The sequence below is a fragment of the Rhinopithecus roxellana genome, chromosome 5 (assembly GCF_007565055.1).
Source record: "Rhinopithecus roxellana isolate Shanxi Qingling chromosome 5, ASM756505v1, whole genome shotgun sequence".
NCBI classification, from domain to species: Eukaryota; Metazoa; Chordata; class Mammalia; order Primates; family Cercopithecidae; genus Rhinopithecus; species Rhinopithecus roxellana.
Window position 1 is genome coordinate 167684340 of NC_044553.1, and position 13924 is coordinate 167698263.

The 13924-nt window shown below is 48.1% G+C and overlaps 1 protein-coding gene across 2 annotated transcripts in view; it reads right to left on the reverse strand.

The window, feature by feature from the left end:
* Positions 1-13630, reverse strand: part of THSD4 (thrombospondin type 1 domain containing 4) — a 702136-nt gene extending 688506 nt beyond the window's left edge. For both annotated transcript variants that reach the window (XM_030929758.1, XM_030929757.1), the window contains exon 1: positions 13407-13630. The gene's annotated coding sequence lies outside the window, so the exon portion shown is untranslated. The remainder of the gene's footprint in view (positions 1-13406) is intronic.
* Positions 13631-13924: the final 294 nt, after the last annotated feature.

The window sequence follows — 13924 nt, forward strand, 5'->3', positions numbered from 1 at the left end:
ATGTCTTAAAACCAGGAACACTCATTCCCCCTCCTTTATTCTTATTTTTCAAGTTTGTTTTCAGAAGTTTGACTATGGTATGTCTTGGTATAACTTTCTTTCTATTTAGGGTTTGCTCAAGTTCTTGAAACTCTAAGTTTGGGTCTTATGCTCAATTTGGGAAGTTTTCAACCAGTATTTCATTGAGTAGTTTTCCATCCCACTCTCTTTTTCCTCCTCCTTTGTCTTCAAAGACAAAAATGTTAGATCTTTTGTTATAACCTTTTTGGTTTTTTTTTTTTTTTGAGGCAGAGTTTCACTCTGTCACCCAGGCCAGACTGCAGTGGCACGATCTTGGCTCATGGCAACCTCTGCCTCCTGAGTTCAAGTGATTCTCCTGCCTTAGCCTCTGAAGTAGCTGGGATTACAGACATGTGCCACCATGCCTGGCTGATTTTTGTATTTTCAGTAGAGACGAGGTTTCACCATGTTGGTCAAGCTGGTCTCAAACTCCTGACCTCAGGTGATCCACCCACCTTGGCCTCCCAAAGTGCTGGGATTACATGTTATAGTCTTACAGGTCCCTGAGACTCTATTCTTTTTTTTTTTTTTTTTTTTTTTTTTTTTTTTCCTTTTTTCCCCAGACTATTTTTATCTCTGTTGCTCAGGTTGGGTAAATTTTATCATTACATCTTCCAATCCACTGGTTCTTTCCTGTCATCTCCATTCTGCTGTTTAATCCATCAGTGAAGTTTTATTTTTGTTATTATATTTTTCTATTCTAAAATTTCCATTTGGGATTAAAGACTTAAATGTAATGCTAGAAGCTGTAAAATTACTAGAAGAAAACATAGGAGAAATACTACAAGACACTGGCCTGGAATAATTGTTTGTATTTAACCCCAAAAGTGCAGGCAAAAATAGACAAATGGGATTACATGAAACTAAAAAGCTTCGGCACAGCAAAAGAAACAACTAATAGTGTAAAGAGACAACCCACAGAATGGGACAAAATATTTGAAAGCCAAACATCCGATAAGGGGTTAATACCCAAACTATATAAGGAACTCAAACAACTCAACAGTAAGAAAATAAAAAACCCAATTAATTATTCAGGCAGAGGACCTGAATAGACATTTCTCAAAGATATGCAAACAGCCCACAGGTATATCAAAAGATCCTCAACATCGCTAAGCTTTAGGGAAATGCAAATTAAAACCACAGTGAGATGTCATCTCACACACACCTGTCAGAATGGTTATTATCAAAAAGACAAAATAAATCAAGTGTTGGTAAGTATATGGAGAAAAAGAAAATCTCGTATACTATTGGTGGGAGTGTAAATTAGTACAGCCATTATGGAAAATTATATAGAGCTTCCTCAAAAAAACTAAAAGTGGAGTTACCATATGATCCAGCAATCCCACTTCTGGGTATTTACCCAAAAGATTTGAAATCAGTTTGTCAAGAGAGATCTAGAGAGATTTGCACTCCCATGTTCAATGCAGCTCTATTCACAATACCCAAGTTATGGAATCAATCTATGTGTCCATCAACAGATGAACATGGTATACCTATGCATATAATGGGACATTATTCAACCTTAAAAACGAAGAAAATTCTACATGCTACAACATGGATGAATCTGCAGGACGTTACGCTAAATGAAATAAGCCAGGTACAGAAAGACAAATATCACATGTTTTTACTTATAGGTAGAATCTAAAACATCAAACTCACAGAAGCAGAGAGTAGAATGGTGGTTACAGAGGCTGGAGGGTGGGGGGAATGGTGAGCTTATGGTCAAAGGGTAGAGAAACTCAGACAGGAGGAATAAGCCCTTTTTGAGATCTATTGCATAGTGTAGTGAAAATAGTTAATAACAGTATTTTGTACATTTCAAACTTGCTAAGAGTAAATTTCAGATATTCTCACTACAAAAAATAATAAGTATTTGAGGTAAGGAATATGTTAGGTTGATTTCATGATTCCACATTGTATTCATAAATCATAGCATCACTTTGTACCCCATAAGATAATGCAGTTATAAATGTCAATCTACAGTAAAATGTTTTACAATTTTTTTGAAAATAAAATAAAATTTCCATTTGCTTCTTCTATTTCTTTGCTGAGACTTCTCATTTATATTTTATTTATTCGTCTCAGGCGTGGTCATAATTGCCCCTTGAAGCATTTTTATGATGGCCACTTCAAAGTCTTTGCCAGATATTCCCACATCTCTGTCAACTCAGTGCTGGCATCAACTGTCTTTTTCATTCAGTGTGAGATCTTCCTAGTTCTCAGTGTGATGAGTGATTTTCCACTGAAACCTGGACATTTTAGGTATTATGGTATGAGGTGCTAGATCTTATTTAAACCTTCCCTTTTCCCTGGCTTCTTCTGACACTGCTCCAGCAAGGAAGGGGGGCCTCTGTCATTATGGCCACGTGGGAATAGAAGGCCAGGTTCCCCACTTGGCCTCCAGTAACACCAGAGAGGGAAAGGGGAGTCATCATTGCTTCTGGGTAGAAGTGGGAGTTCCAGCTCCCCACCAGGTCCCCACTGACATGTCCCTGGCTTGGAGGGGCAGGAAAGTCTCCTGTGGCCTGCGCTGGTACTACAGCAGGAAGGCTCAGAGCGACGCATGACTTCGTTACTGCTGGGTGGTGGCAAGAGTCCTAAGTGTCCACTAGGCCTCCTCTGACCACCCCAGTAGGAATTAAGAATTAGTGTCCTAGAGATGGAAATGGATTGCTGGACATCAAACAAGAAGTCAGTGACAAAGCTGGGGCTCAACGCCCATGCCCTTGGCTGCAAGACCATTTGCTTCTAAACGAAACACACAGGAAGAATGCCAGCCCCCTGCCCAACAGAATAATGAAAGATCTCACAAGCCAAAGGACAGCGGCTGCCTCCCTTCACATCCTGCCAGACCCCAGACCAGAAAGCACATGTGGCTGTGCGCCACCACCCCCTAAACAACACAAACACACGTCTACTTAGGACAAGTCTCCCATCCAACATACACAGCAAAAACATGTTCCCAAGCCAAGAACCACAGCATCACAGTCACCTTCGGGGCTGGTGGTCTTCCATCTGGAGAGGTTCTGGCTTTCCTACTGTTGGAATCTCTGAAACCAAGATACACCCAGGAGCAGCCAGCAGGACCGGCGCCCCCATCCTGACTGCAGAGCTGGGTCTGCATCCAGCTAGAGGCGCCTTCTTTGGACCTGGGGCCTCCCTCTGGCCCTGGCCAGCCAGCCGCGGTCTCAGCACAGCACTGCTTATTCTCCAGTAAGGGTAACCTGGTGACCCAGGAGGGGAAACTCTGCTTTCTAACAGTCTTTGTTTTTGTTTCCATTTAAAAAGGTTAGTGACTTTATTGCATGTGGAAAGAACCAAAGTAACAATTTCAAAGAGGCTCAGCATGTTTTGGATCTGACCAAATATACAGAACTTTCGAGTGAGGAGGAAAGAAAAGGGAAAAGAGGGAGCAAAAGTTTATTCCACATTCACTGTATGCCAGACACAAGCCTTGGTGCTCCGTCCATGCTCTCGCCTGCCTTTCACAATAAAAAAATTCCAGCTAGAATCAAGTTCCAAACTCCAGTCAGCAGGCTGCTGGGAGTCAGGCAGAGCTGCTGGACTCCAGGAGAGTACACAATAATAAACCAGTGTAGGGTATAAAATTTTTTCTTTTCTTCTCTTTTCTCTTTTCTTTTCCTTTCCTTTCCCTTGCCTTCCTTTCTCCTTCCCTTTCCCCTTCCTCTTCTCTTCTCTTCTTTTCTCTTTCTGGCTGGGACTCACTCTGTCCCCCAGGTTGGATTGCAGTGGCATGAACATGGCTCACTGCAGCCTCAAAATTCTTGGGCTCAAGCAATCCTCCTACTTTAGCCTCCCATATATGTAGCTGGGATCACAGGTGCACACCACCAGCTGGGACCACAGGTGCACACCACCATGCCTGGCTAATAGTTTGATGTTTTGTAGAGATGGGGTCTCACTTTGTTGCCCAGGCTGGTCTTGAACTCCTGGGCTCAAGCGATCTTCCCATCCTGGCCTCCCAAAGTGCCAGGATTACAGGCATGAGCCACCGTGCCTAGCCAGGGTATACAATTTAAATCATGAAATAGAATGACAATAACAATATTAATAAGGTCATTGGGTGCCGAAATTTTGAAATAATATGATTTAAAATTTTTAATTCGCTAGAATAACTACCTAAATAATCTAAAATTGTATTAAAGTAACTGCCTATGTTGGTACCATTCAAGCTGATAAATACCCCAATCTTTTGATAGAACTTGTGAATTAAGCTTTATTCTTTTTTTTTTTTTTTTTTTTTTTTTGAGACGGAGTCTCGCTCTGTCGCCCGGGCTGGAGTGCAGTGGCCAGTTCTCAGCTCACTGCAAGCTCCGCCTCCCGGGTTTACGCCATTCTCCTGCCTCAGCCTCCGAGTAGCTGGGACTACAGGCGCCCGCCACCTCGCCCGGCTAGTTTTTTGTATTTTTTAGTAGAGACGGGGTTTCACCGTGTTAGCCAGGATGGTCTCGATCTCCTGACCTCGTGATCCGCCTGTCTCGGCCTCCCAAAGTGCTGGGATTACAGGCTTGAGCCACCGTGCCCGGCCTAAGCTTTATTCTTATGAGCACTGGAATGTCTATGAATGATTTTGTTGACTATCAGGATATTTTAACTTTCACTCTTCCTACAATTTAAAACAATTTTCAAACATTATAATCATCTAGACAAGGGGTCCACAAACTCTGGCCCACAGGTTAAACCTGACCCTCTGCCTGTTTTTGCCACATTTTCAAATGATTGAATAAAAATCAAGAGAAGAACATTTTATGGCATATAAAAATTACGTGAAATTAAAATTGTGGTGCCCGTAAATCAGTTTTACTGGAACACAGTCCTGCCCATTCATTTATCTATTGTCTATGGCTTCTTTCGTGCTCAAAAGGCAAAGCTGATTAGCTGCAACAAAGACCACACAATCTGCAAAGTCAAAATATTGTTTGGCCCTTTAGAAAATGTGCAGACCCCCAATCTAGACAGTCTGTCAAATGGTGGTGCTGGTGTCAGACTGAAAACATATCGAGACGACGATGATGATGATGATGAGAACAGTAACAACCACCAGCTTGGCAACTGAGAAAGCCAAAAAAGCATCACGCGATACCGAATGGGTAACTTATGAGTGAGCCCACTGTGCAATGTGAGAGAGAGTGTGACTGTATGAGAAGCGACAGCACAAAGTTATGTGTTTTGAGACCATATCAAGTAAATGCACACTTTACATTTATTCTGTAGGGGCGAAAGTCTGAATGACGAGAGAGCTGAACTCTGAGAGGTCTTCAAGAATGTAACCCTCCCATAAAATACAACAGGCTTCTACTTCCTTTCTCCTTCTTCCTTCTCCCCCAACCTTGTTTCCTCCTCTTGGGAGGCAGATCCCACCCCAAATCTTTCTGAATTCCCACCGATCTGAATCTGATGCCTGTGTGGGTCCCCCAGCCTCTCTATGGCATGTTTCTCACAGTGACTTTCCTCTCACCTGCCCCCTGCTAAGGCTGTAAGTATCATATTACTCCCCACCTCTCACACCCCCAAGCAAGAACACACCTTCTTCATCTGTAAGAAGAAAGAAGTTCTAGTGTTCACCTGCACAAGAGTTGGTCCTTCATTGCGTTGGAGGCTTGAGCAAACACCGTACCTATGTTCTGTCCTCTAACTCCTACAGCACGTACAGAGACTGTTAGCCCATTTCACACACGAGGAAACTGAAGCTTAAAGACATTAAGCCGCCCAAGGCCACACACACAGAGTCAGGTCTGGAATTCACACACTTTACAGTGCATGACGCTGCCACCTGATGCACAGTAGGGGCTCAGAAAGCACTGGATGCCTGAGTGAATGACTGCATAGCCATGCCCACACAGGACCACTAACACACAGCAGCGCAATCTCAGAAGCTGCCAAGACCTTCCACTCCATGGGACCTCTGTGAACACTGAAATAACTTCCCTCTCTGGAACCCAGAAAGTCACCACTTGAACAGTACCTCTCACACCCCTTGCTAAGAGTGAGGTATCAAGTTCCTCCAATCTGAGCCTCAGGAAAGAACAGGAACTAGTGAGGAAAGGAAGAGTAGGCAGAAAACAAGCACCTGTTCTGTGTCTGGGTCCCCCCTCATCTGGGCCTCCCAGCTGCAATTTCTCTGAAGACCCCATGAGCAGCACGGACCACTCTTATTACAGTTCCTGCTTTTGACCTGGTAATCACATGGCCGGGAAGTGTATTTCCAAAGCAAAACGTGAGATCAGAAATAAATAAACATCAGCAAATTGAACATTCATGTTGGTAGTGCCGATTTTTAGATTGGGAGAAACTAGAAACAACCTAGATCCTTGATAGAGTGTGGGGAATGGCTAAGGAAACCGCGATGGAGCAAAATGATGGAAAGCGTCATTGTGCTTTACAAAATGGGAACCCTGCTTAGGTGGAAAGTGGGAAATGTTGACACAAAATCGTATTAGTGGAAAAGACAAATCTGCATGTGCTAAATTAAAATATAAGCCTATATCAAGGAGAAAGCAGAGCAATTATCGGCGCGGCATTATGCATACATGTGCTCCTGTGAAAGAGGCCAAGAAGAGAGAGCATCCTGCGAGAGGGTGAGAGCAGGGAGAGACCTTTCCTCCCTGAGGTACTCACTAACTGGCCTGATAGCTCCACCCCCGGGCCCCACCGCCAGCATTTGTTTTGGAGTCAGATGACTTGAAATTCAAACATCACTCTGATGTCTACTTGCTGTGTGAGCCTGTGAACATTCCTTAGCCTCTCTGAGCCTCAGTTTTCTAGCTGTAGAGTAGAAATAATAGTGTCTAGTTCACACAGGTTGTTGAGAGGATTAAATAAAAGAAGCCAGGTAAATTCCAGTACCTGACACGGAGTACTGTAAATGGCAGCTCCTCCCTGCTTAGCTGACCAGAAGATCCTCTGAACTTCAAGCAGAATGAAATCCTGGGCCTCAACTAAAACATCACTAAAGTCAAGCAGGTCCTGGGTACTTGTCAGCTCTGGAAAAGACACTAAATGGAACTAAAGGCTATACTGTCACTACATGCCCTATAATGAGACTTCAAAACTTGAAAACACAGCTCTACCCTCAGGGCTCACCTTATGACCAGCAATAAACTCTCCTACATAGTTCCCAAGGGGCCTCATGTGCATGGTTGGATTGGATCCTCCTGTCAATCATTAGGTAAGTATAACTATTATTATCCCCCACCAAGAACAAGGCAATGAGAGGGCAGAGAAACCAGAAAAGAGAGCAGAGTGGGGATTTGCATCCAGGCCAGACGGCCTCCACGGCTCCTGATTTTGCTCTCAAGACAGCTGCATTCTCTACCCTCAGCCACTTGGCTAGGGACTGTCAGGTCACAGCAAAGCTAGCAAGGAGCAGAGCCAGTGCAGAACTGGCCAGCACCACGGAGGACACAACAGATGTCAGTGCCCAGCCCACAAGTAGTCTGACAACCTAGCATAAGGGCAGGAGACAAGGGGCAGGGTAATGTCATCAAAGGAGCAGCTGGAAACCATGGAACTGGAGCAAAGGGAGGAGCAAGCCAGACAGAATCCAAGGCATGTGAGGGTCAGGGGTCAAACAAAGGAGATCAATCAAAGAGCCAGTCGTCAATTCACCCAAAGCAAGCCTTGGGGCCCTGGAAGAGAAGTTGCTTCTGTCCTTCCCAAAGGAGATGCAGGCTCAGGACTCAGCCAAAGTGGGGGAAAAAAAAAGTGACAGCTAACATTCAAGTGGCACTTTTCTACACGCCTGAGATACTTTTGAGCATTTTCCAGGTGGAAAAACTACAGCCCCAGAGGCCAAGGAACCTGTTCAAGGCCCAAACTTGGTAGAGCCAAGGTTCAAACTCAGGACCTCAAGGCCAGAGTGCTCTCCTCCTCAGCACCACCGTGCTGCTGCCTGACCTGGGAAAGGAGGTGGGCTCCTCTTCCTTCACATCACAAGTGATCAGAGACGCTACATTTCAGGGGGAAAAGTATGTCTGGCAACTACAAATTTGTAACTTGCTGATATGAGTGGAGGGTTTCCAAGAAGGAAGCAGGTAGGGCAGCCTCCCAGCAGTCCGTTTATCCTTTTTCATAGGAAATTAATCTTCTCTCTCTTGACTCTGCCTCTAAGAAAAATGGTTAAGTCAAAGACATGGCTGTCACCCTCCCACTCCTGTAGTCACGTGGCTGCATCTCCGCCATAAATCAAAGCTGATGCCCCCTTTCATCAGATGCCTGCAGATAATTCCCCTGCGATTTCCCTGCTGGGGCTCAGAGGACCAAGGCCTAAAGGGTTAACATCTCATTTCCTCTTGTCTTTCAAGCCTTAATCCCCATCCTGAGCTGGGTGCATTCCAAGCCCACCTGGAGCAGGTCATGACGAGCTCCCAGCCCATGGCTGGCCCTTCATTTCCCCTGGCAGGAGATTAGATGGGGCGCCTATTAATCACTCAATGCTTTGGTCCTCACTGCTGGCCAGGTCTTAGGCAGCTGGCCAAGGGCCGGGAGGTTGGAGCAGGCCACATGCTGCCCACCTGGTTGTGGGCTGCCCAGTGCTACCCTCCAGGGACAAAACACAGTGGCACTGTGAGCCTGGCTCACTGCCCTCGGACCACGCCCTAGAGAAGCAGGGATAAGTGGCACCTCTGCCTGGGGTGCCACCTCAGTGATCAGCTTTGGAAAGGCTGGTAGGAGAAGACAACACGGGCAGTACACTCAGCTGAAAGACTGGGTAGACAGGAAAAGAGGTAAACAGAAAGAGACCACTTTCCCAAGACAACCATCAATACACAGAACTGCTGCCTCTTGTTCCTTGGGTTCTTCTTTGGGGAATCTAAAGGGAAGCTGGGGAAGGGGAGTGGGGTGAGCAGGGATGTTGGATGGATAATTTGTTATTATTATCACCGCACAGCTGGGAGTGCTTATTTGCTGGGTTTGAATACACAGTTGTAACATTCAGCCCTATGCTGTTCAGACACAAACTCCTGGATCTGAGGGGGCCTGAGATTATATACATTTTTCCTACAATGATATATTGAGCTCCAATTGTCTCAAGCACCGATCAGGCACGGAGTAAAGAAATGGGGCAAGAACTGACACTGAGCGCCTGCTATGTGACAGGGCTTTGCCTTAAGCTCTGCATACCCATGCACTGGTCCCCCACCAGCCCGCCAGGCTTTGGCCATCCTCCTGTTACACAAGGGGAAACTGAGGCTGGGTGGGTGGAGAGTGGAGCAAGGCCTGTTGAATGAAAGAGATCTGTCAACAGCCAGATCCCATTCTGGGAAAGGAGGTTCAACTCACCGTGCCTGCAGGGAGGAAGGGGCTGGCTTTGCCTGTCCAGCCCTATTTGGGGAGTCCCAACCCAAGCAACTTGGGGCTCTCGAACAAACCCACCCTGGCCTTTCTCCCTCGGTGCTCACTCAGGCCCCAAAAGAAATTCACAGTGAGTCTGATGGTGGGCGGGCTTACATGCCTTCAAGTAGGCTGAGGGGGCTGGGCCTTCAGGACTGAACTAAATACCCCTCAAACCAAAGGAGAGGACCCTCCTCCTGGCCTTGGCCACAGTTCTCCATTGCTCACTCCTTAGAGTCAAGGTCAGGGCCTCTGTCAAAAAGGAACATGCTGCCTGGGATAAAGTGGTATATTAACCCACCACCTGTCACTAGAACCACATTGTAAAGGAAGCCCAGGGCAGTGGTCTCCAAACCTGGGTGTGCAGAAGAATCGCCTGAGGCAACCCAAAAAATGCCAGTTCTCAAGCCCTGCTTCCACCCTGGAGCCTGTGTTTTTCTTTCGCTAGATCTGAATTTTGATTCAGATGTTCCTAGGACAACTGTTTCAGGAAATGATGATATAGTGGAAAGAACACCAGACTTAGAGAGCTGGGTTTAAGAGTTCAGCTCCAAACCTGAGCTGCTGACCTCAGGCAAGTAAGCCTCAATTTTCTTCCTGTACAATGCAGATGCTGATGCCTCCCTTATAGGTGGCTGGGAGGATTAAAAGAGAAACCACTGAAAGCCCCAGGCATCGCGCACACCAGTGCTCACTAAGCATGGCCCCAATGAGGCTAACAAGCCAGCGAGGCTGTGGGCACAGAAGTAAGTTTTGATGGTAGGAGGAAAAGAGAGCAAAATAGGCCCAGATGATGAAGGGGTGTCCCAGACTCAGCACGGCGGTCCTGCGGAGGAGTAAAATTGGAGGATCCCAAGAGGGGGCCAGAGGCAGCAAAGCAGCCTAAAGTCAGAGCTTCCCCTGAATCTCCTCCTCGCTTGTGTCGGCCTGCGTCATGTGTTAGCTCCCAGCATGACATTTTTAATCCATTTTCACAGCGAGGATATTCAGCAAATACACATGAAACCTTTACATCTGCACAGAAGTAAACATCACGATTCTGCATACACACGCAAAGAAAGAGAAAAGGTGGGAAAACCAGAAAGGAGATGGAAGGGAAAAGTGAGATGGGGGGGTCAAACCCAGGAAAGTAGTCATGTGCTTTCAAGGGTGTTGGGGCCATTAACATGCGGACAGTGTGTTCCATGACCTGGAGAGGCCCAAGGAGGCTGCTCGGGGGAAACCTCTGAGCGGCTGGGAAAGCGAGGCTCATCCAGGCTGAACATAGAGCAGGTGCAAAGAATGCAGGGAAGAGACACAGGAGTCTGTGCAAGAAAGGCTGGGTGGGATATACCGTCTGGCAAAATTTAGATCAGAAGAGAGGAAATCTGAATTTCTGAGCTGGGGATGGGAGGTGTGGGGAGGGCAGATAAGACCATGATAAAGAAACTGGGTGAGTGGAGGGATGGCCTTCAAGCAGGAAGGCGTTGGGATGGCTCTTAGATCAATAAAGTAGACTGGGATTAGGAAACATTTTAAATGCCCTGATGAAAATTAACTTTGATTCAAACATGTCCATATAGTACTTTTCTATCTCTCAGTCTTTCCTCAAGCTCTTTCCTCTGCTTGGCCTGTCCTCTTTCCCCACCAGCCTTTCCCATCTCCCTGAACTCCTCCTTAGGCTTCAAAGCCTAGTGGTAACTGCCGTAGCTCCCCTCATGCAGAATCAATTTCTCCCTCATCCGCATCTCCTTGATGTTTTGCACATCCCCCTTGTATTGCGGTTATTTCTTTACTCCCCTTTCTCCCCTGGGCGGTTATTTATCATCTGCTAGCCTGTGGACTCCCTGAAGGCAATGATATTGTCTTGTTCAGAGCGTAAGCCCCAGCACATAGTAACAGTCCCTGGCACGTAGCAGATGCTCAGAAATATCTGTTGGAGAAAAATTAAATAGAAGCGAATACTGGGGAGCCATTGTGATTTCTTGAGCGAAATGATGTGGTGAAATCAGAATTTTAGAAATATTAATCTGTCAGCATGAAAGAAGATGCATTAAAATGAAGAAAGCAACCCGTGGCTGGGAGTCAAGAGGGGAGATTATTACTGTAATCTGGACATGGTTGAAGGTGGGGGCAGTGAGAATGGAGACAGGGAAATAATTCCTCAGATATCACAAAAGAATGTGGAAGAGATTTTGTGATGAATGAGCTATAAATGTGGGGGACAGAATGGGAGTGCTGGGGACATTTAAACATTGAGACTCCCAGCAATTAGGATAAAAGTGGTGGGAGGATGGAGAAGAAGGCAATACACAGCCTCTGTGTAGGATAACTGATTGCAATCTCCACAAGTTTTTCCAGGCAAAAACAAAAACAAACTCCAAGTCAAAAATCTCCCCACCCCTGATCTTCCTCCCAAACTCTAAGCTGTATTTTTCTTTCCCTAACAGCCAGTAAGAAACATTTCCTCATGGCATAGAGACTGAAAAGAAGGTAATGCCAATCTGGTGCCCTGCCCAGTGCTGGGCACAGAGGAGATCACATGAATTCAACTGGCCAGCCTCCCCACAAGGGACCAACCCAGTTGCGTATTCAGAAGGGGTTCCAGTATCCTGCTCACCCAAACTCATTTCCCAGGCCCAGACCTCTGGGAAATCCCTGCTCCAGCACTACAGAGATTTCTAGGAAAGTCCCAGATCGCCCATCTGTTTCCTCACATTAATTTCAGGGCTAGTATTTTGTTTTCTAAAGGAATTCAACTATGATGCCAACGAAAATCTATAGGAATTGAGGAGTTGCGTATTTAAGTCACATTTTTAAAATGTTTGCTTCTTTGTATATTGAGACGCAGTAAGACCCTAGTAAGCCCAGTTACCCTATCACCTCCAACAATATCAATCAAGTAGAAGACATGCAGGTTTTAAAAGCCGTGTGATCCTTGAAAAATCTTTAGACTGTTCTGGGTCCTGGGTGCATCCAGCTGTGAATGGAGGGCTGGACAAGGTGATTGCTTAGATCTCTCTCGCGTCTCTATTTCTCTGATTCCAAATTCCAACAGGCATCCAATGATCGCTATCCACGTCCAAGTTTTAGACTCATAGCCCGAAAAGGGCGAAGCGCAGCGTGGTAGAGGTCGCAAAGGAGACAGGAAGAGAAGCAAGCATGCACTTTTAATAAGACGGCAAAGGAGGCTGGGAGGCACGGTGCTGGGTGTGGACTGCTTAAAAAACTCATTAGACCACAAATTCCAGACACTTAGGTGGGCCCGAGAACGCCCTGAAATCCCCTTCCCAAGTCAGGGCTGATGTTATTTCAAAGAAAAAGAAAACTTAACTTCCAGATCTGAAGAGCTCCAAGGTGAGCTCGCTGTGCAAAAACTACTTCTGGAAGTGCGCCAAGGGGCCGCAGGTACTTGGACTGCACTTGAGGAAGTGTCCAGAGTTGGCGGAAACAACTCATCCACTCGGGCTCCGGGCGCTCGCTGGGTTGCAGCAACTAAGCTGAGACAGACGGACACACAGATGCGGGGGCCCAGGCCAAGGCTCAAGTAGCGCTGACCGAGACTTGCCCGGCTCTCGGGCCCCAGGCGGGAGGGAGGCGAGGCTGAGGTGGGGGGCGCACGGGCTGGGTGTGCACTCGCCGGTCCCCCTCTGACCCGACCCGGGGAGCACGGGGCCCCGACCCGGGGACGACTGAGGTGGATTGTCCCTAGAGTTTAAGACTGTCCCTAGAGTCGAGGGTGGAGGGGTGAGTGCTGGCGCCAGCACAGAGCAAGACTCCCAGCAAGGAAGAGAACCAGAGAAGGAGGCGCAGCCGTCCGCACGGACCAGGCGCGCTCTGGCTCCCCGAGCCCGGAGCGGCGCAGCCCGCGGCGCCCCGGACACACCCACTGGGTTGCCGGCGCCAGCCCGCCCCGCCGACCAGAGTGCTGGGGCCGGAGCCGGGGCAGCGGAAGCCGTGTCGGGGAGGCGCGGACGGCGCGCAGGGGACGCGGGGCTCGTGGCTCTGCTCACCTGGCGGTCCGCGTCCCGGAGCGACCGGCGGCCGCCTCGCCTCGCCTCGCCCCCGCGTGGTTCCCGGCGCCGGGCAGCCCGGAGCGCCGCCGCATGGACGGCCGCCGCCGCCCCGCCGTCCCGCGCCCGCCCTGTACGGGCTCCCCCTGTGCCCGGATTCCGCGTCGGGCTGCGCGGGCGGCCAGTGGTTCAGGAGCGCGCGGAGAGATCTGGCTCGAAGTTTGCGATCCGAGAGCGGGATCTGCGCTCCGTGGGTCCCTCCTCCCTCCCCCTTTGCGGCCTCCCGCTGTCATCTGAAGCCGCTCCTGCCGCCCCCTGGCGGCCGCCGCGGGAAGGGCCGGCCCCCATCTGCCCCCCACCCGCAGACCCCCGAGGTCAACAACAGGATGGTCCCTGGGTCCCAGGGGAAGAGACATCACCCAGTAGGAGGTAGCACGGTCTAGACAGAGGCCACGAAGGCGGGAGGGGGCGACAGTGGACAGGAGAGTGACCCAGCTGGCCAGGGCTGTCTAAGTGAG